The sequence below is a fragment of the Martes martes genome (genome assembly GCF_963455335.1).
Source record: "Martes martes genome assembly, chromosome: 5".
Lineage (NCBI taxonomy): Eukaryota > Metazoa > Chordata > Mammalia > Carnivora > Mustelidae > Martes > Martes martes.
In genome coordinates, this window is record NC_137892.1 from 136,208,168 (window position 1) to 136,231,871 (window position 23,704).

Here is a 23,704-nt window from a genome sequence, read left to right on the forward strand (position 1 = left end):
CTCTCCCACCAGTATTTCTTCTAAATTAAACTACTTTTACCTAAATCCTTGTGTCATGTTTGTTTCCAGGAGTATCCAGACCAATATAAGGCCCCCAAAATTGCAAGGTAGGAAATTCAGAGTTCTTTTAGAAAAGAGAAGACAACTGGAAAGTACTACAAAGTCAACCAGTGAATACCCACTAGTCTTTAGTTTCCGCCCTTTCAATTAATTAATCATGGCCTTTTTTTCCCCCTACAGCTCTATTAAACATATAAAAGCACAGCACTGCCTGAAGACCAAGAAGCATACACCCTGGGTTTTATCTTTGCTATTCCTTCTCCTACCTGCTATGTTTCTATTTGCAAATTATTTCCTTTCATCATGTCTCAAGTTTCTACTTAGTGAAGACTGAGCATGATGATCCTTGTCCCTACAAAGTATAACCCCAGGAAAGCAGAGCATAGCATAAGGGAAGGTGGGTCTATTGCTATGAGTATCAGAAGGGCATATTAAACATCATTCTCTATCACTTGGTTTCAGGGATTAGAGAAGAGTATAGCAAAAAATCCAAGTCAGAAAGACTCATTGTCTTTGGAATATTCTCTGCCATCTGGAAACTGGCTACTGTTATTTTAACAACATAATTTAAAAATACAACTTATTTATCATTTACATTTTTTTCAACTTTATTGAGATATAATCGATATATACTAACGTGCAAGTTTAAGGCATACAACATGCTGATTTGAAACATTTATATTACAAAATGATTACCACCATAATGTTAGCTAACACCTCCACATCACTGATCATCAGGGAAATGTGAATTAAAACCACAATGAGGTATCACTTCATACTTGTCAGAATAGCTATCTTTATTTTTTTATTATTTTATTTTCTTTAAATTCAATTAATTAACATATAGTGTACTATTAGTTTCAGAGGTAGAGTTCAGGGATTCATCAGTTGTGTATAATACCCAATGCTCACTACATCATGTGCCCTTCTTAATGCCCATCATCCAGTTACTCCATCCCCCCACCCAACTCCCATCCAGGAACTCTTAGTTTGTCTTCTATAGTTAAGATTCTCTTATGGTTTGTCTCCCTCTCTGATTTCATCTTATTTTATTTTTCCCCTCCTTCCCATGGGCTCCTCTGTTTTGTTTCTTAAATTCCACATATGAGTGAAATCATATGATAATTGTCTTTCCCTGATTGATTTATTTTGCTTAGCATAATAAGTCCCATCCCATAGCTCCAAATGGTAAGATTTCTTTTTTTTTTTTTTTTTTGGATGGCTGAGTATTATTCCCTTGTATATATATATACTACATCTTCACCCATTCATCTGTCGATGGACATCTGGGTTCTTTCCAAAGTTTGGCTATTATGGACACTTCTGCTATAAACACTGGGGTACAGGTGCCCCTTTGGATCACTACGTTTTTATCCTTCGGGTAAATACCTAGAAGGACAGTTTCTGGGTTGTAGGGTAGCTCTATTTTTAACGTTTTGAGGAACCTCCATACTGTTTTTTCCAGAGTGGCTGCACCAGCTTTCATTCCCACCAACAGTGTAAGAGGGTTCCTTTTGCCCTTGCTTCCCTTGCCTTTGGCAATGTGACTAGAAGTTGCTGTGGCTGAGGTGGAAGAGGTTGCTGCCTGTGTTCTCAAGGATTTTGATGGATTCCTGTCTCACATTGAGGTCTTTCATCCATTTTGAGTCTATTTTTGTGTGTGGTGTAAGGAAATGGTCCAGTTTCCTTCTTCTGCATGTGGCTGTCCAGTATTCCCATTACCTTTTGTTGAAGGGACTTTTTTCCCATTGGCTATTCCTTCCTGCTTTGTCGAAGATTAGATGACCACAGAGCTGAGGGTCCATTTCTGGGTTCTCTATTCTATTCCACTGATCTATGTGTCCGTTTTTGTGCCAGTACCTTACTGTCTTGATGATTACAGCTTTGTAACATAGCTTGTAGCCTGGCATTGTAATGCCACCATTAAAAAATGGTTTTCTTTTTCAACATTAAAAAATGGTTTTCTTTTTCAACATTCCTCTGGCTATTTGGGGTCTTTTCCAGTTCCATACAAATTTTAGGATTATTTGTTCCAGCTCTGTGAAAAATGTTGATGGTCTTTTGATGGGGATTGACCTGAATGTGTAGATTGCTCTAGGTATGACAGACATTTTAACAATATTTTTTTTTCCAACCCATGAGCATGGGATGTTTTTCCATTTCTTTGTGTCTTCCTCCATTTCTTTCATAAATCTATAGTTGTCAGAGTACAGATCTTTTATCTCTTTGGTTAGGTTTATTCCCAGGTTTCTTATGGCTTTTGGTACAATTGTAAATGGGATCGATTCCTTAATTTCTCCTTCTTCTGTCTCATTGTTTGTGTATAAAAATGCACCTAATTTCTGTGCATTGATTTTATATCCCGCCACTTTGCTGAAATCCTGTAGGAGATCTAACAATTTTGGCGTGCAGTCTTTTGGTTTTCCACACAGAGTAACATGTCATCTGCAAAGAGTTTGACTTCTTTGCCTATTTGGATGCAGAATAGCTAGAATCTAAAAAAGCCAAAATCAGAGAAACAGCATAGAACAGTGATTACCAGGGAGAGACTGGGCATGGAGGCTGGGGGGGTGGGTGGGCAGGAATGGGGGAAATGAGGAAATACTGGTCAAAGGGTGCAAACTTCCAGTTATAAGATTAATAAGTTCTGGGGACCTAATGTACGGCATAGTGATTAGAGATAATAACACTAAATCTTAAATGTTCTTGCCACAAAAAAAGAAATGGTAATTAAAAATACTATCTTTAACTATTCCAGAGTAGCCCAAAAATGGTTTCCTTAATGAGGTCAATTTTGCTGAGCCCCCCGCCTGAGTAGCCCATCAGTGGTAAGCTTTCTCCAATCTCTTCCAGAACATTTTGCCATTGCCTCTGGATGGCAAAGAAACATTCCATGGGAAAAGCCACCCTGCATCTCTAGCAAGCAAAGGCGGTGCTTTGCAAGTGTTGCAGGACCCATCCTTGCATTCTCCTTTGTTCTCTGAGTATAAGCAGATGTTAGGCATTCTTCTCATTATCTCGGGATACTGCATAATATTATTATGGTGTCAGGCTATTAAGAGGCAGCAAATGCTGTACAACAACAGCCTTAATTGAGGCTTAGAGCTGAATTGTAAGTATGTAACCTTACTTCAGGGTGTTTGCAAATGCTTTCTGGAAACAGTTTAAAAAGATGTTTTCAATTGTTCAAACAGCCGCTTGCCCTGCCAAGATCAAGTAAAAGCTTCTTAAGATACAGGCACCATAAACATATTTCTTAAGATTTCAATTTTTTTTTTTTTCAGCCAGAAGCACAACAAATCTGTGAGCCAGAAAGCCTCATGCATGCCACTTCCTAGACTGTTGCAGGGAAAAACTAATGAAATGCTGCAAAAGTTGCACTCAGATCTACCGTGATCTCACGGCCACAGAATTCTACTCTTTCTTTGAAGTAACTTTCCTATGATAATAATTATCTGTCCTTGAATCTGGACTTGGCGTTGGCTGATCCCTAGAGATGGGGATGCATGCAACAACAGTCCATCTCTAGCAAGGAAGCTCCCGACCCAGAATGCTGTCCTCATCTTAACTGACACGCTTGTCACCATACACATGAAGCGACTGGTCTTGAGCTCCTGGGGTGAACTGCAGCTCTTAAACTTTTGGTTGGAGGCACATTATGATTCTGATGTACAGGATACAGGACTGAAAAAACCTGGGTCATTTGAGATTGGTTCCAGGCAGAAACTGTTTACAACAGTCTGAGTTTCCTTTAGAGTAAAGGAAAGCATCAAGGAAAACAGAAACTGAACACTTGGAAAAATACATTCTGGAGTTCAGAAGCATATTAACCAGGCTGTGGATCATGCAGGCCAGGTTTTCCAAAGTTGGCTCCCAAAGAATTGACTCCAGTGGGGTTGTTTTTCTTTAACAACTTAAAACATGCACAAGAAGGGGACAAGTTTAGCATTTTGCTGCTTGCTGGTGACAATGATCAAAAGTTATATGGGATAATCCAGAGGAATGAAGGATTACAAAATCTCAATTATGTATTTCCTAGAATCCAGAATTTGAGATCATTACTATCTTTCCAAGGAAAATGATAACAAAAAAAGACTGGAACTAGTTTAATAATTCCATATAGATCAGCAGGAGACAGGGAAGAGGTGAGAAATAAATATCAATAATTCTTTGACTGCTCAGTGGGATCTATAAACAACAGTACCTGCCATGGAAATATTATTTACCTATATAAAGCTGGACTTCCTTGAAAAATAAATCTGTAATTCAAATATTATAAGTTTAGTTAGGTTTATTACCCAGCTCCATCCTCAAATCCAGCAATAAGTCTGGTTTAATAAAGTGTACTAAATAGATAAAGTCTAGCCTTGGTGGTTTTCATTTATCTTCATGTCTCATGACCAAATCTGATGTATATTAACAGGATTTTGGTAAGTAAAAGGGGACACCCAACACTCAGCCTACTCCACATTTTCCTTGTTGCATCTTCTCCTGCCGTTAGTATTATTTAGAATTCTGAATTTATTTTTAAAAAATTCTACTGGTGGCACAAGACTGAATTTGTGACAAAAGGCCCCAAAGAAGGCTTAAGTGGCTAAGATGCACTACAGTGAATATAAACAAGGCCAGACCTAGATTCTAGCTCTGCCACTTAATGACTGTGATACTGTGTAAGTTTCTAAATGTCTCCAGGCCTTGGTATCCCACAGCTATAAACAGATATAATATTATCTACTTCACAAGAGTGAAGGGGATAGAGACCATTTGTGCATACACTTGCCACAGACCTGGCCATTTTACTTAACATGCTTTTACTTAACATGCTTTTAACGCTTCCTAGTTGCCAGGCACTATTATAAGTTAAATAAGTTTAAAAACTTGTATGTGAACTGTAGGTAGTCTGATTCCAAAGCCAAGAGCCTAAACCACAATACTGACCAGCCTCAATGTGTACTCAATTTGAGGACTCATGAATAGTAATTGATTATTGCTGTAATTAAAGTTGTATCAGTTAGCTACTGCTATATAACAAATCACCCCAAAGAGTAGTGGCTTAAAATAATAATCTAATATTTCTTACTAGTCTATAGATCAGCTGGCTAGTTCTATTGATCTGGCTCATACTTGGCTAATCTTGGGTAGGCTCACTTGTGGGTCTGTGGACAGCTGACAGGTTGGCTAGAGGCTGACTGGTCTTAGATGGCTTCAAATGAGCTGAATCTCTTACATGTTTCTTTTACAGCCTTTTAGTGGGCTAGCCTGGTCATGTTCTCGTGGTTATGGCAAACATGCAATAGCAGCAAGAGACTGAGTCCAGACTGCATACTTTGCACCACATTTGTTAACATCCCTTTAGGGCAAAGCAAGTCATGTGGCTGACCACAGAGTCAAGAGTTGAGTCAAAATGTCCCTCCTACAGTAAGGGGAGTGAAAACCTGGGGTTATGAATGCAATAAATCTACTGTAGAAATACTCAGAATTATAGGAGCAGCATAATTAAACTTGAAAAATGAAATCTTTCAACAAATATGTATCAAAAACATACATGAACCCATGAGGAATTAACATGCCTAAAATCGTTTTTTAAGTGAAAGTTTAATAAGATATAAAACAAAATTAAATTATTAACATTTGATTAGGGATCTAATATTTCTTTTTTTTTTAATTACGTTCAGTTAGCCAGGGATCTAACATTTCTAAGTGATACCATATGTATTTCTACATTTAAATCTTACAATACACCACAGAAATGATAGGGCAGCAAGAGTTTCAGGAGCCAACTTCCCTTTAGTTATTCTTACAACATGGATTATATTAGTGAAAACCGGCAAATTATGTAATAGCATACCTAATGAAGTGAGAACAAACTAGTTATAATGAAAATCAATTTTGCCAACCATAATGATAGCGGAGATGGCTTACAATTCAATTTATAAAATATCCCATCAAAATGAACAATTTAGATCTCATATTCCAGGATTAAAAACCAAGATATGATTATTTTAGGGTACTAGATAAAATGATTTTGTTGTTAACATAAGTATAGCTCTAAAATATAGAGAACATTTTTATATAGTTGGCATTTACAGACAAGAATAACTTTCATAGTATTTCTCTAATACAGCAAAAGAAGATATAATATCCATTACTCTGAGCATGAGGAAGATTCTTCAACAAGAAATATTTGAATATGTGGTACAGACATCACTTACAAGCTGTGTAACCTTAGATAAATTATTTATCCTCTCTGTACCTCAGTTTTCTCATCTGTAAAATGGGAACGATGATAGTGTTTGCTCTGTTATGAAAATCGAATGATTTAATGTATATTGTAAAATACTTACAACAGCATCTGGAACACAGTGAACACTCAATGCATATGAGTTTTTATAATCAGCATTATTAAAGCAAGATAGTTTATGATAAGGTTTTAATCTGCTATCTGACTCTTAACACATTCCTTTTTTTTTTTTTTTAAAGATTTTATTTATCAGATAGAGATCAGAAGTAGGCAGACAGGCAGGCAGAGAGGGAGAGAGGAAGGGAAGCAGGCTCGCTGCCGAGCAGAGAGCCCGATGCGGGGCTCGATCCCAGGACCCTGAGATCATGACCTGAGCCGAAGGCAGAGGCCTTAACCCACTGAGCCACCCAGGCGCCCAACACATTCCTTTGATTAAGTAAATTACATGTAGTTTAAACTAACCAAATTGTATTCGCATTTTCCAAAATCTAAAGCCACCAATTTAGGAAATGGTCAGATCGGAGTATTTCGTTTTGTGGACAGTGACATCTGTGGAGGCACAACATCACAGCCCAGCTTTAAGGGACAGTAAATAACCAAATGAAAGGAAAAAGGAGGGACACCTGAGTGGCTCAGTCGGTTAAGCACCTGCTTCTGCTCAGGTCACGATCTCAGGGTCCTGGTATTGAGACCCACATGGGGTTCCCTGCTCAGCAGAGAGCCTGCTTCTCCCTCTCCCTCTGCCCGCTGCTCTGCCTACTTGTACTCTCTATCTCTGTGTCAAATAAATTTTTAAAACCTTTAAAAAAAAAAAAAAAGGAAAAAGGAAGCAGAGTTTAGAGAACTGAGTATTGAAATGAGGGAATTTCTGGATACTGCATAAACGCCTAGGGCTACATACGCTAGGCTAAGAAGGGGGGTGGTGGTGTTAAGGGAACAGAGTTGAGAAAGGTGACGGAATCAGCAAGAGCCCGGTTTAAGTGGAGATTGCATAGTCCAGGAAGTGCACAATTCCTGCAGTGTCGCCTTGAACCATTCAGTTAGGCACCCTCTCAACACCTCCTGCCAGAACTTTTCAACCCAATCTACTGGAGGATTTTCTCCAGATGAATCAATCTCCAGATCCTTATGGAAAATAATATTTATAGGACACCTGGGTGGCTCAGTCAGTTAAGCAGCTGCCTTCAGCTGAGGCTGTGATCCCAGGGTCCTGGGATCCAGCCCCACATAGGCTCCTTGCTCAGTGGGGAGCCTGTTTCTACCTCTCCCTCTGCCCCTCCCCATGCTTGTGCTCTCTTTCTCTCTCACTCTCTGAAAAATAAATAAAATCTTAAAAGAAAAAAAAAAAAGAAAACATTTGCTTTATAATAAACTTTGTTAGAATGCATTTGCAGAGTATAATGAAGGAGGCCTACATACTTTTCTAAGGATGTGTGTAAAGCATGAGAGTACTGTAGAAACTCTTTAGCATAGACTAGACAAGACCAAGAACAAAAATATTCTGAGAATTAGTGTGGCACCTATTTGCTTTAAACAGAATAGTAAACTTGTCAGCAATTAAAAAAAAAAACCACTAATGAAATGAAACTTGGCTGTAAGCATTTGTTATTACCTGAAAAAACCTCTCACGGTTACCTAGAACCCAGCAAAGCGTATGTGTTGGAATGTTTCCATTCTCACTGAAAAGGACTGCAAAAGATACCCAGCCTTCAGCTAATGGTTACTTAGCACAGGGAGCCCCTCACCAATATTTCTTGTTTTTAAGAGGACTAGTCTAATTTGGTGACAGTCTGAAATACCAAACATTTTTTATTGAATTATTTCATAGGAATGTATGCTAAGACATAGCAAAATGTGCTTTTCGCAGCAGTGGATCTGATACCTACTTTAATTATAATTTGTAATTAGTCTATTGTTTATATGCAAAGACATTAAACTGACATCACTGGAAGTATCCTTTAAAAGTATGTTCTTTCAAGTAATCTCAAGGTTCCTCTCTGGGATCTATTTTTACAAACTCATTTGCATAGAGTTCTGAGCGGTGATGGTGTTTGATGGGTTGATTCTTTGCTGGGATGCTTTAGTAAGAAAGCAAAAGCAAACATAAGCTTAGCCCGTGTCTAGTTTATTCTGAATTCCCTTCCAGTGTCTGAGTTGATGAGATTTTACTTCCATAACAGGCTTCTGACAGACACTACAGCTGTGGTTCTGAATACAGACAGGAAACAAAAGGTAGTGAGAAGAAGGATAGGGAAACTCTCAGGACAGAAAGAGCAAACAATGCTGAGTGTTCCTAGGGGCTCCAGCTCAGAGTTGAGTCACTCATCTCAGGGAAAGAAAACCTGTAGGCTCCAAACACATAGAAACCATTTCAGTCATTTGTTCATATTCTAGAAGCATAAACCTGTAGGCTCCAAACACATAGAAACCATTTCAGTCATTTGTTCATATTCTAGAAGCATTTGTGGAAAACTTAATATTCACCAAGTATTGTGCTAAGCCCAAGAACAAATACCAAGAGCAGGACTCTCAACATCCCTGTCCTTAGGGGAGGTGGGGGTGGTAATGACACTCTCAATAGGTGAAGTGATGCTAGTTGCCATAGCAAACCCAACACCCCCAAATCTGTTCTTAATGCAACAGCTGTTCATTTCTGGCTCACGTAACAATATGATACAGGCATTCTGGATGACTTGGCAGCTCTCCGCCAAAGGGTGACTTAAAGACCTACATACATTCTATCTTATGGCTAAAGCATCTTCAACATCTGGTTACCAAAATTACACTGAGAACACAAATTGCCAGCATAAGGAATGAAAAAAGGATTATCACCACAGATCCTACAAACATCAAACAGATAATAAATGAACATTATGAAAAACTTTATGCCGACAAATTCTACAACTTAGACAAAATGAACAAGTTCTTGAAAAATGCACCTTACCAATACTGGGGCAAAATGAAGTAAAAAAATTTGAATAGCCCTATAGCTGCTGAATAAACTGAACTGATTTAAAAAGCTTCCCACAAAACAAAATTCCAGGCCCCGATGGTTCTGCTAATGAATTCTATCAAATATTTATGGAAGAAATAATTCTAGTCTTCCACAAACTTTAAAAAAACAGAGGAGGGAATACTTCCTAACTCCTTTTATGAGGCCAGCATAACCCTAATACTAAAACTAAATGAAGAAATTATAACAAAAGGAAATTAAAGAAATTTCCCTGTGCATTATCCCCATTCCAGCCAGCTGGAAGGGGAAAGGAGCATAGACGATTTTGTATGAAAAGCTGTCCTATTGGGCCAGGCCTATATATGGAATTCACTACATCCGCTCACATTCCTTTAGGTAGGACTCCGTAACGTGGCTATACCTAAAGGCAAAAGAGGTGGGGAAATTTAGTGTAAGCTAAATTCCTCCTTTATTTCTTCCTCAAGAATAAGTGAAACAAAGCTGGTGATGCTAACAATACAGTGTGACAAATGCTGTAAGGAAAACACATACAGAGTGCTGGTGGAGCACAAAGAAAAGGCTGTGGTTGGAGACATGAATGAATGAATGAGCCAGCAGTTAGCTAATGATATAAATAGGCTCACCCTGCCTTAAAATCACCCTGCCTAGTTCCAGATGAGGTAGTAACTGTACCAATGGGAATAATGATTTACAAATCACTAATGCGCCCTGTTGCAGTGTTAACTTGTGGCTAAAACACTGGGTGTGCATTTGCTTTCTGTGGGACTTGGCAGTGAGCCTGGCCTAGAATTAAATGTGGCAGTTCTATGTTAAGCTGGTGGTATTCTTCTGTAGGCATTTAGCCTACCGCCCCCCAAATTCGTTTCCCTTTTTGTTTCTTTGAGAGCGTGGGGTACGTGGGAATAGGCGGGAGTAGGGGGTAAGTCCAGAAATCCATCCTGGTTGAATTTTATGACAAACGCTGTGTGGTCTCCCTGCATACATGAAAAGTTGGTAAACTTGTTTTAAAAGATAGGAAACTTGTCTCATTTAAATGTATGCCACATGCCTGTCCTGCTTGTTAACTCTCTGCCATTTTCTGTAGATCTGGTTTTCTTTATTTGCAATTCCCCAACCTACGAGTTTTCTTGCTTCATCTCCTGACCTACCACAAAATATCCTGTTCCCCTCTGAAGAGCTGAAGGAGAAATAAGCTTTCTGGAGGTTTCTGAGCATGTTCAAATCCGATTGTCATTGTGAAAATCAAGATAAGGGTTTCCTCCAAATACCAGCAGTACCACTTGGGGAGGAGGGTTGTTACCAAAGTGAAACAACATGAAGAACGTGGCTATTGAACTAAAATGGAGTGCAATGACATTTCCCATGTCCTCATACCTCCTTTATAATGTCTTCAGTCACCTGATTATATCTGCAAGCATTATGAGTAAGGATTTCCCCTGGTCTACCCATCCACCACCACCACCATCACCACCCTCCATATCTATCTGGGTCACATGGCTTCCCTGAGACCCAGCAACTACTCTCATGGTACAGCAGAATCACAGTGGGTCTTTATAAAGCACTCTATGGAGTCCCATATGGTGGAGAAAAATGCTCTTCCAGCCACCCTTTGTATTTCATCCTGGTGCTGAGTTTGACTCCATAAGATACCCTATGTTCAAAACCAACAGCTCAGCATTGAACTTCTATTTTCATTATTCCTAATGTATATTAAGTTCCTTTCTATAGCCAAATTTTAAGTTCCTTGGAGCAAGTCATGTCTAATGCTGCTTTGGCACTTGCACAGCCCCACACACAGCCTTGCACATAATAGATTCTCAATAAATATACAGCAATTTTATTTGGGTTAAACAACGGTGCAATCACTAGATACAAAGTAAACATCCTGAGAAAGATAATACTGTAAGCCTACTGTATCATTAAACACCTGCTTTTGAATGGTGTTTCTCATTACAGTGTTTGGATTGGGACTGATAATGAGAAGACACAGAGGAAAACTCAGTACTGAAAAGAAGAGGTGAGCCACTGAGATACACACAGGAAAAGGGCACCCACATGAAAGAAAGGGAATAATAAAGAAATGACATCTGGGGCATCAGAAACTCGAAGTTTTACAGCTTCTTCCCAAGTCCTTGGGAACATTTTCTCTTGGGACCCAACCTCCAAGCCCCAGCAAAAGGGTCCTATGGAGAAGAACCAAGACCCTCATTGACAGCCCCAGCTAAGTACCAACTTGTTCATGGGAGTGAGCCACTTTGGAAGGATACTTTCTAGTCTCAGTCAGGCCAACAAGCTATCCTCACTGAGCCCAGCCAAAACAATTCACTTGTGAGTAAAAAATACATGATTGTTGCTTTAAGCGACTAGGAATTTGGGGCAGCTTATTATACAGCAAATACATAACCATATATATGTGTAGAAATCAACCTTGCCTCTCCTCACACAATTCACACACATACCACTAACACTACAAAGGAATTTCTGCTAATGTAATTAATCCAGTGTGTGTGTATCAGCAATGTGCCATGGGTTCCCACTACATATTGGGTACGATAGGCAAGCCTTCTGAAGATTGCCCTAAGGAATCCATGTGGAGTGGGTTTCGGTCCCAAGGTTCTGTGCATGCTGATATATTAATCAGATGATATAATCAGCGGCTCAGTGTAGTACCTAAATGTCTCATTCCCATTAAAAGCCTGGGCTTCCTAAAAAGTCAAGCTAATGAGAATGTCAGGCACAGCGGCAATCTTTAGAGGAAGACATATTTAGTTGGGAAATTTCAAATTTCAGGGCATTAACAGCTTTCTTTTGGATTCATACTTACAGCTGACTCTAGACCCTAGATTATAAGCCAAATAACCTATTCTGCAGCTAGACATTTACCTCCCTCACCTTATATGCAGGAGAAAACTAACATTCCCTCATGGTAAGGAGAAAAGGCAGGACGGGGCAACGAGGCTAACAGATATGTGTAGCTATTTCTCCGTTAGTCCACCAATGATTTTGGAACTTCAATGTACATATGAATCACCTGAGAATATTGTTAAAATGTAGACTGTCATTCAGCTGGTCTGAGATAGAGCCTAAGCTTTTATATTTGTTACAAAATCCCAGTTGGTGTCAATGCTATTATTCTACAGACCACACCTTAAATAGTAAAAATTTGACCACCATGATTAAGTTAGCCTTCAGTGCCTCTTATGTGTAACTCTCTCCAAAGCTTGAGCCTGCCAAAATAGTGTCACCACGCCCATCACCACCTTCTCCATCAACACCACCATCTCCACTGTCACCACTATCACCTCTGCGACCACTACCATCTCCTTCACCACCACCGTTTCCGATAACCCCACCGCATCCATCACCTCTGCTACCATATCAATCTCCATCACCACTATTGTGAACGTAACTACTACCTCCTTCACCTCAATACTGCCCATTATAGACCATCAGAATTACTCAAACGACAGATCATTTACTTAGCCAAATAGATTCTTTCTGTGCATCCAAGACATGATTCAACCAATAGATAAGGCCCCTGAAATCAAAGACCATAACCTCCAACCAAACAATAACAATGAAAAGAACTGAAGATTGGTAGTTCATCAAGCGCAGTCATAATAGCAGGAAATACTAGCTCCTTCTGAAACATGGAGGTCCATCTGATCAAAACAGCTCAAGGACAGCAGATCCAAGAACAAGACAAATCCTAATGAAAATAAATGGTCATCAGACACATTTACCAAAATAGTCACCTTCACATAGCACATTTCAGACTTGCAGAAGAGTTCATATATTTGGAATGGCAAAAAATGTAAGTGGGTAGACTTAGCTTATAGCTGAAAGAGGTAACTCCTCTGTTACATAAAATTAAAAACAGAAAACTGGGGTCTCTATCCTAATCATTCTTTCTTACCTAAGAAGGTCTCTAGGATGAGCTGCCAAGTGTGCTTAACGTCTGTGTCCACCAAACTCTAATCCCTGGTGAATATAATTTTCATTCTAGAAATGAGAAATCTGCCCAAGCAGTAGCAGTATGAAGTTCAAAACCATCTGCACTGCTAGGTAAAGATGATCTGTATACATGATGTGGGCAGCGGTGATTTCCTCTACTAAGCTTCCGAAACGAGAGAAGCTGGGAAGGCAGCAACTCAGCTCAGTCGATGTGAACCTTCTGGGGTTTCAGAAGTGATTACAACCAAGTTCTCTAATTGCTTGTGTGTTTTATTAAGTAGATCCCATTTGAGTCTAAAATCACATGCGATGTTTAAATGTTATTTCTGTAAACTATACAAAACTATAATTTTCCAGTAAAGAAAAAAAAGATGCTGTCAAATAAGAAGAGATATGAAATGAGATCGTTTCCCTTATTTGCGAGACAGATGTTATTTTTGGCTCTTCTGTATAATGCATTCCATATTATAGTTTCTTTCTGACCAAACACTAGGAATAGCACATGCTTGCACACAGTGAACCAAAACCATTATCAGGAAAACTTTTTATTAACACTGACAACTTTCCAGGTCCCTGGTGCAGAAACCTCAAGCTGTCGGCTGCAAACAGGGGCCATTATGCCAAGGCAGAATTTTTTTCATCCATCTGACATATTCCTGCAATAGAAATAAAGCTGTACATTTCCTTCAGAATCTGCCCCTGAGGGATGGCAAATGATTTTTTTTCTCTTATCTTTTTCTGTGGCAGATTTCATAAGATTTTTCTTTATCATTTTCTTTAGAAAATTGTGAAAGGGGAAGACAGTAAGGATGGCATAAACTTACACAGGAAAAAAAAAATCCATTATACCACCTGGCTATTCTACTAGATCTATTTATCTTTAAAAAGTTTGATGCTGTGTGAATATCAGCTGAAACTAATTAGCCTCAGGATAAAAATCTCAATACTGAACTAGGATGACAAGAATGCAACCAAAAATGAATAAAATATCCCAATTGGAAGCAGACAGTAGTTTTGCCAACTAATGTGTGCAGAGAGAGAAACAAATGGTTATTATTAGGCTGATATAATTTTCAGTTGGAGGTTCTTCCTCATGGTGGAGAATCTAATATTCATTTAAATAATTTGACCTCAGCCAATCACTAACACTTTCTGGGTTTGCCAAGGTATTTATTTTGCGGAATTTTTAAGGATGGTGTCTGTCCTTCAACAGCCTGGGGGCACCACCAGCTAAAATAAAGAACAAACAAATATTACTTAACGACAGAAGAGCCTGGATAGGGCGCCTGGGTGGCTCAGTGGGTTAAAGCCTCTGTCTTCGGCTCAGGTCATGATCCCAGGGTCCTGGGATCAAGCCTTGCATTGGGCTTTCTGCTCAGCAGGGAGCCTGCCTCCTCCTCCTCTCTCTCTCTCTGCCTGCCTCTCTGCCTACTTGTGATCTCTGTCAAATAAATAAATAAAATCTTTAAAAAAAAAAAAAAAGAAGAAGAAGAAGAGCCTGGATACATGGAATATACAGATGTTCTCTATAAAGTCTGATGTTCTTCGATATTGCTGACATAGGTGTACACTTGCTACACGTGGGATTTAGGGGAGACACAGGCTTCCCTGTCTCAAAGAAAAGTGTGTGAAAGTTTGGGGAGATTTCTGGGACCACATCTGGGTCCCTCTTTCCCACGGAGTGAAAGTGGGTGGTGGTGAGATCCCAACAGGCAGACATTCTCTCTCAAATTCACTGGGAGCATGGCTAATAGTCAAGGGAATTCGTCAGGAGTCAAGACCATTTCCCTTCAGTTCCCCCACACCTTGGGGTCCAGCACCCACCCATTTCCAGTACAACGGTGGTCACCTTCAAGCAGAGTAGAGTAGGGGTATGACCTCCTATTCATTCCATCCCAGAAAAACCTCTGTGTTCTGCCAGGATGTTAGGGAAGCTCTTCCACTTTGAGGAGGACAGGCTTCCCTGCTGGAGGTCAGCCCGTCCTCAGCCCTCAGCCCATTTGGAGTCATTTACAGCTTCAGTAGACAGTTCTCAAACATACCAGAGGCTTCCTCCCTCAAATACACATATTTCTCTTCATCTACAATTTTTCTCTGGACTCGAGAGCATGCTTGGCCCTTGCAACCAATAAGGTACAAAAGTTGGTGAACAAATGTCTCAGCTTTTTAGTCCCTTGGTGAGACAGTTCTTAGTTATGTGTCACTCATGTGCTCAGAAGGTCTGCAACAATATTAGCTGCCCCACAGATATGATGTACCCATTAGTGTCTCTTTAATTTGCTTTCCTCCATTATTTTGGTCTCTGTTCTCACACCCTTACTCCCTTGGGATCACCTCCCAATAAACTAACATCCAAATCCTTACTTCAGAGTCTGTTTTGGAGGGTAATATGAACCAAGACACCTGCTCTAAGCAGCTCCATGTTATATAAAGTTACTCAGGATGAGAGTCTGGTATCCAGCTCACACTCAACCACATGGCAAAATTTCCTACAAATAACAGCAACATAGTGGCCTATTAAGGTCTGAGAGACTACCTCTAGGCATAATGCTGACTTCCAAGGATTGGAAGCATGTATTCCTAAAACAAATATTCATTGAGGGCACAGTAAATTGGCCTACACCACTTTGTATGCACAACTATGATGTTATTTTTGGTAGCTCTCAATGGGCCACTGTTAGAGGAAAAGGAGACTGAGTTGCTCCCCCAATCTTTCTAACAGGTTTTGTGAACTAAAATCTCAGACCAAATTCAGCCACACACACAAACATTTATTTGCAAGGAGGCAGAAAAAGTCAAAAAACCTATTCTGTAAGATCAAAGATTTCCGTCTTTTTCAGAGCACTGCCCACACCTTGCAAGATACAGTCACCTCAGACTAACAGGATGACATTCTATAGCAGGACAAAGTTAACCTCTATTGGAGTGAGGCAGCCAAGAACCCAGGAACCTGTGGCTGAACACAGGGCTCTACAGGAGAACACCATTAAGGTGTACTGAGACTGGCTCATTAAGACTCCTAAGTATTTACCAGCACCAGTTGTGCACATCTCTTCCCAGTGCCTTGTTCAATGGCATCATGTTGGTACTGGAGTCACTGGTAGGAGCATTTATACCACAGAAATCAGCAAACAGTATAAATTTCCCCAAAGAGCCTATTAAATATTTACCAGTACACCAATGGCATCATCCATGAGACCTTACTAATTTCTCATAGCCTATTTATACAAGAATTGGAAATATCTCAAAAAAGTTTATACCCCTCCACTTATCTTGAATACCACTATTTTTACTAACATTCATTATGCAATTAGTAATGCTTCTAGTATTGATAGGAGATGGCTTATTGAAAGTACCTTTGAAGTGTGACTTTTCTGATTAAATACAAGCAGACTACTCCTGAGGTATATATTTCTGATTAGATCAACTGATCATCTCCAGATTGTAGCTTAAAGTAACACTGAGATAATATCATACTACTGACTACTGAAACAGTTGAATGTAAGTTGCAGACATCATACCAGGCACTAAGCAAACCATACCTCTACAAACCTCCAGATTTTACTCCTAGAATTTTCCTGAGAAGTCATTCATCCAACAAATATGTTTGAGGAATTACCATTAGTATCTGTAGATAGTGCTATGAGAAATCCAAAGATGAGAAAACAAAGGTTCCTGTCCTGGCAATACCCAATTCCTGTGAAAGACTTCTTAGTCCCACAAAAATAATGACCCGCCCCCACCCCACCCCCCAAAACTCCTCTAATTTAGCTGCTAGAGGCTGTGGTATAAGAACAGAGAGTGCAGAGGGAACTGGGCTCCAAAGGCAGCTCTACCCCCATGGAGCTCAAGGAGCAAAGCAGATCCTGGTGAGCAATGGGAAGGAAATGGTAGATGGGAAGAAAGTGTGAGGCAAGTGAGAAGGAGCTATCACTAAGTTAATGTAGTTTGTGAAGAAGCTGAAGAATTATACGATCTGAAGACTTAACCCTTGGGCCAAACACAACTTCCAACACTGCTTTCCTCAAGTTCTTGAAATTGTTAACTTCAAGTCAAGAAAAATCAGATGGGATGCGTAGGATTTGGGGATACGTCTTTCGGATGGTTGAAGTGGGCAGGCATGTTGGCCTACAGTTTCAAATAAAGGAAATGACATATGCAAAATGCAGAGATGTCCAATCTGGCGGATTTTAAGAACATCAGATAAGAGAAAATCTTGGGCTTTGAGTTCTATTCTCAGCTTTGTTACTGAATAGCTTTATGACCTTGGGTAAGTCACTAAAATTATACAGCTCTCAGGTTCTTTATCTATGAAATGGGTAGGCTGGGCTTTGCCAGTTCTTACTCAGATACCTATTCTTCCCATCTTCCATACCAGCAGAACTCCTCTTTAGTTTTAGGAAGTGATGTACCCAGCTGAGGAACTTTGCTCTCTGGTGACTTCCTGAGCAGCAGCCCCAGCCTGACTCTCTGCCTCTAGACTTATTACTTGGGAATTCAGCAAGCCTTCTCTGGTTAAGCCACTGCATTCATGCTTCTGTCACATATAAACAAACTGACCAAATGCAAATCCAAATCTTGCACTATGTATCAGTGATTCTAAGAGAATACACCTCCATAGGAGAAGCGCATCAGAATGGGGGTAGGGGTCTGACAACCTTCTTAGTGTTTTAATCACAGATACTACAAAAAGTAAAGTGAAACAAAAACCATTTGACTGGTAGGAATATTCAGGCCCTCTGTGGAGAGCCTGGGTTTCAAGTGTTTAAGGACAGTGAATATGACGATTTCTCAGACTCTTTTTAGATCCAAGAATTCTAAATACAAATCATTTTGTCTAATTAGTTATCAGCCTCTTGGATATGTAGAAATATGAAGTCATGATACGTAGGACTAATAAGATGGATGGGGAAGGAAGCCTTAGAATTTAGGGTATCATCCTAGCTTAGTGGGATCCAAAGTAGAAAGCACTACATACTTTGATGGTGCTTCAAAGGGCTGGAAATGTGGCAACATATGCAACAGTGACCTTCGCAAATTTTCCTAAGAGCAACCACTTTTTAGAGCATAAAGTGTAGGTGAGAAGCAAAGTATACAGAATCAAAAGAAAAGCAGCAGTGCCAACTTTACCTAAACACTATGGCCATATGGGCAGGGCTTTACAGTTTCTAAAGTAATTGCAATTCCACCCTCAGGCCTCACTCACCAAAGGATTTCTTCTCCAGGAAAGAAAACCAGGTGTTTGTAAAAAAGTACCAGATTTTTTTTTTTTTAAGATTTTATTTATTTATTTGACAGAGATCACAAGTAGGCAGAAAGGCAGGCAGAGAGAGGAGGAAGCAGGTTCCCTGCTGAGCGGAGAGCCCGATGCGGGACTCGATCCCAGGACCCTGGGATCATGACCTGAGCCGAAGGCAGAGGCTTTAACCCACTGAGCCACCCAGGCGCCCCTAAAGTACCAGATTTTTGACAGTATATTCAGATAGCTAAAGTTTGCACACAATCCTATGCAGTACAGGCTGCATTCAAATTTCCTAATATGTCATCTGCAGACTTCAATAAAATAAACTGATAAATGCCACCTGTCACAGTATACTAATCATTTTATGTTCAGTATTCAGGCCCTCTGACTAGAGATGTAGTAGCATGACCACTGGGTTTCCCTGTTATTACCTATGATTGATGGGGGTGGAAGGAAGGAGAATGGGACACAGAAGAAGGTATTGGCACAGGAAACCAGGATGCATAAGTTTTTGCAAAGAATCACCTTTTGGTTTTACAGGGCAATCTTACTAATTTCTTTAATTATTTTAAATTCTATGTAAATAATTTCCACTTTTATTTTTATTAATTCATTTACTCCACCTTCTTTAAGTTTATTTTTCTCAGATATACCTTACTCCTATTTTTTTTTAACTTTGGCATTTTTATTCAGACATGTATAAATTTTTTTGTTTTTTTTTAACTTTGGCATTTTTATTCAGGATGGATTTTTCTTTAATTTTTTGTACCTAGCTTCTTAATTTCAAAAATTAGTTCATTTTTTTCTTATTTTTCCTAATAATATGATCATGATAATAAGTATTTCGCTGGGTGCTGTCTTGGCCATATCGATGTCTTTAATACACTGTATTTTTATTATATTGCATTTCTAAATAGTTCTTTATTTCCTCTTTAACTCAGATGTTACAAAGATGTTGGCTTTTATTTTTCTTCAATTAGTACATTTTCTTAATTTTAAGAAGCATAGTTGGCTTTTGATTTGAAGGGTTACTTTTTTCCTTTTCAGTTTCTAATTTAAATGTAACATTATTAATCAATGTGGCCCATGTGATTTCTATTTAATTTGTAAACATTTTCTAATATAGGAACGATTTTTTTTTTACTGCTTAATGTGTTTTGAAAAAAATGAATGCTGTCCATTGGCTACATATATATATACATGTAAAATTTATTGTGTTAATCAAATCTTTTATATCTTTTAGTATATTTGATTTATGGATTTCCAAAAAAATGTTACAGTTCATTGTGATTATGGATCTACTTATCCTTTTATTTTCTCTTTGCTTTTGCTCTATATATTTAAGAGCTACATTGTCAGGATTATAAGGATTATATTACTTTAATTATTCCAAAGTGTTCTTCTTCAGTCATTTTAATAATATCTACTTTGAATTTTCTTTTGCCTCATATCAGTATTGCCAGTATTCTGGTTAGCATTTTCCTTTTATATTTTTTTCCCAATCATTTCATTTCAACGTTTGTGTGTCTTCAGTCTGCTTGTGGGAGAGGGTAAGACATTTTGTTCTGGGCAGTGTGACCTCTAGCCTGTCTTCTGTGATTTGGCTGAGGAACAGAGAGTGCTATCCCCCTCAGGGCAGGCCTTTAGTCATCTCCTCATGTAGAGGCTCATGATTTCACCTAGGTGTCAGCCACCAAAGGCTCCCCCAACCTCTCCCACTGGCTGTTCCTGCCCAAGGGGACAGATGTAGTGGTTGCTCTTTGCCTGGGTGTGGTAGAGGCAGAAGAGAGGGAGAGTGCAGATGGTCAACAGACCCGACTGCTTCTGCTTCAGAACCCCAATGAATCACCTTGTCAGCTGCCACAGGGAACTTCTTGCCAGACCTCTGAAAGTCACCAGTCTTTTGGCTGGAAGCATCTTTGGAGTCATACCCACCTTTGCAGGAGTTTGCTCCTGTATGGGTTTTGGGTTGTGATTTCATTCTTCAATCTAACCTCAACTATCCCAACTATCCCTCAACTATCTTCCATCTTTCTAAAATTCATCAAATGTTTTTTGGCCAACTGCTTGGGAGCATAATTTTAAAAATAAGATTTTTGCCATTTCTGGAGACTTTTGTGGGAGGAAGAGGCTATAAGGATTTCCATAACACTTCTTCTATCTTTTCCACTATTTCTTTAGGTCAGATTATCAAAAATAGGACTCTGAGGAACCCTGATACATACTGCCAAATTGTTTTCTACAAGGATTATAATAATCTACACCATCAACAGCAGCTCCCTCATTGGAAATTTTGTTCATTATTTAGAAGATAAAAGATGTTCAATATCAAGTAGCATGACAGTTAAAGTTTTATAGTTTAAAACTTTATAGTTTCATAAAGGTATAATTGACATACAATAAACCACACATATTTAAAATATATAATTTGATAAGTTTTGCCATATATGTATGTCATATATATGTGTGTCATTCATACACACTCTATGTATGTCATCTATATGTCATTCATACATACACACACACACACACACACCCCCCTATGAAACCATCATCACAATCAAAGAGTTAACACCCAGCAATCCCAAAAGTTTCCTAATATTCCTTGGCAATCCTTTCCTACTCCTGCCTGCCTCACTCTCCCATCGCCAGGTAAACACTGATCTGATTTCTATCACTGTTTATTAACTTACATTTTCTAGAGTTTTATATAAATAGAATCACACACACACACACACACACACACACACACACACACACATACCTTTTTCTCTGGCCTTTCACTCAGAGTAATTATTTTGAGATTCATCCATATTACTTTACGTGTCAACAGTTTACTCCGCTTTATTGTTGAGTAGTGTGTGTGTGTGTGCATATACAGTGTATAAATGCTCACACACACACACACACACACACCCTATTGAAGTTGATCTACAGCTCACTGATGCTCTGCTTACCTTTTTAAAGTTTTTCCTGAGTGCTTTATTTTTGACAATTTCTGTAGTTGTCTTCAAATTCACTAATCTTTTCTTCTGTGATGTCTAATATGCTATTAATACTATCCAACATATTTCTCATCTCACACATTATAGCTTTCACATGTAGAAGCCTAATTTAACTTTCCTTAAGACATCTTCCCTATCTCTATTTTACTTTTGTACAGGTAGAATATAGTTAAAATAATTGGTTTTTATGTCCTTGTCTGATAATTCCAACTTCTGTGTCAGTTTGATTGTTTTTTGCCCATTATAAGTTGTATTTTCTTGCTTTTTTGCATACTTGCAAAAAAAAAACACTATTTTTATTGGATTCCAGTCATTGTGAGTTTTCCTTTGTTTGGTGTTGGATATTTTTATATTCCTTTATTTTTTGGTTTTATTCAAGGATACCGTTAAAGTATAAGGAAACAGTTTGGGCCTTTTGTTCCTGCTTCTAAGACTTGTTAGGTTGGATCAAAGCAGTGGTTAACTTAGAGCTAATTGTTTTCCACCACTGAAATAAGACTTTTCTGAGTATTCTATCCATTCCTACATGAAATCCAGTCTCCTGTGTGAGCACCTAGTCCTTTTCCGGTCTCAGTTTCCTCATATGTGTGAGCTGGTATCCACTGCTCTTTTATATATTACATTTTTGTTCATTTCAGGTGGAAAGATAAATCCAATCCCTTTTACTTCAGCTTAACAGAAGCAAAACTAAACTTTTTTTAGTGTGAGAAGAATTTTTTCAAGTAATGTCACTATTTAACACAGATACAAAGCAAAGCTCCTGCGACTAAAAGTGAGGTAAAGGATTGATAGCCTGAGAAAAAAAAAATTGATAGCCTGCCCAGACAACTTCTTTCTTGCTGTTCTCAGACGCCAAACTCTCCCCTGATCCTTAGAGATTCACAAGACCCAATTTAAAAACCACTACATCTGGTCAAACTCCTCCTTTTTATGCTTGATGCAACTGACACCTAGAATTATTAAGTCACTTGCCCAAGGTCACCCTGCTAAAACCTAGGTCATAGGATGAAAGGGAATAATGACTCACAAGAGTAAAGGTCCAAGAATGACAGCAATACGTCTGCCCCGTTCTTAAATTTCCAAAAATCTATAATAGTGACCAGAGAAGAAAGACTGTGGTGAGTTTAAGAAAGAATACAGTGCAAAAGGGTCCTAGTTATGCCTTCCCTTATAAATCAAGTTCATTTCCTGAAGCCCTATCTCCTAGGGAAGATTCTCAATGAGCTTCAGCTCAGCTCACAGATCTCTGGCAAAGGGCAGACTCCTGAAGACTAGAACCCAGATCCCTGAATCATGGGCAAGTGTTTTGTCCAATGTACTCCATTACCTCCCTTCCACTGGTAATATCCTAAAATCCACTGAAACCCTCCCCTTCTTTGCTATGTTTCAAATACTTAAGAAGAGATTATTGACCCAGAACAATGTATTTGTGATTGTCGGCAAAATTTCCTGTGAGTACAGAAATCTCAATCCCACAAAACAAAACAAACAAACAAAAAACAAAACAAAACAAAACAAAAACAGATTCCATTTTGCCTTGAATGTCATGCAACAGAGTATGGTGTAATGATGGTGTTTAGAAATCAAGCTAGAAGGAAGAGAGTTCATCAAGTAGGAATGAAAATTCTAGGTCCCCACTGAAAGCAACAAAACAGGAAAGGTATAGGTGCCAAGAGTGTCTAACTTAGACAATGAAATACTAGATGAGTCTCAATTTGCCACTCAATGAATTTCAAATTCCTTGTCTTTAAATAGTATTCATAGAACTTGTCACAGCTTGCTTCCCAGAGAATGTGGAAGCTCTAAGTGGATTTTAAAACAATTTGTAAGTCACTTAAAATTCCTTGGAGATAGGATGATATATAAATATGTGGTACTACTATAACATTAACCATACTTAAATATAGTTAGCCATACTTAAGTATGCTAACATTACTTAAATATTTACAATATTACCATTGAGAGGGATTATCTACAAAATTCTTAGTATCTCTTCCAATTAATTTTCAGAATAACAGAGAAGTCAATTACCCTGGAGTCTTGCTATACTGTAATCTTACCATGGTCCAGTAATTAAGATTCATTTAGAACTTTTTCTGTATCAGTGAGAACTGAAAGAATTTCAACACAATATGGCTATTCCCACACCACATCACAGGCCTCAGAGACAACACCAGTAAGAAGAGTTAAGAATCTTTCATGAGGATTCAATCTTGTAACTTTCCCAT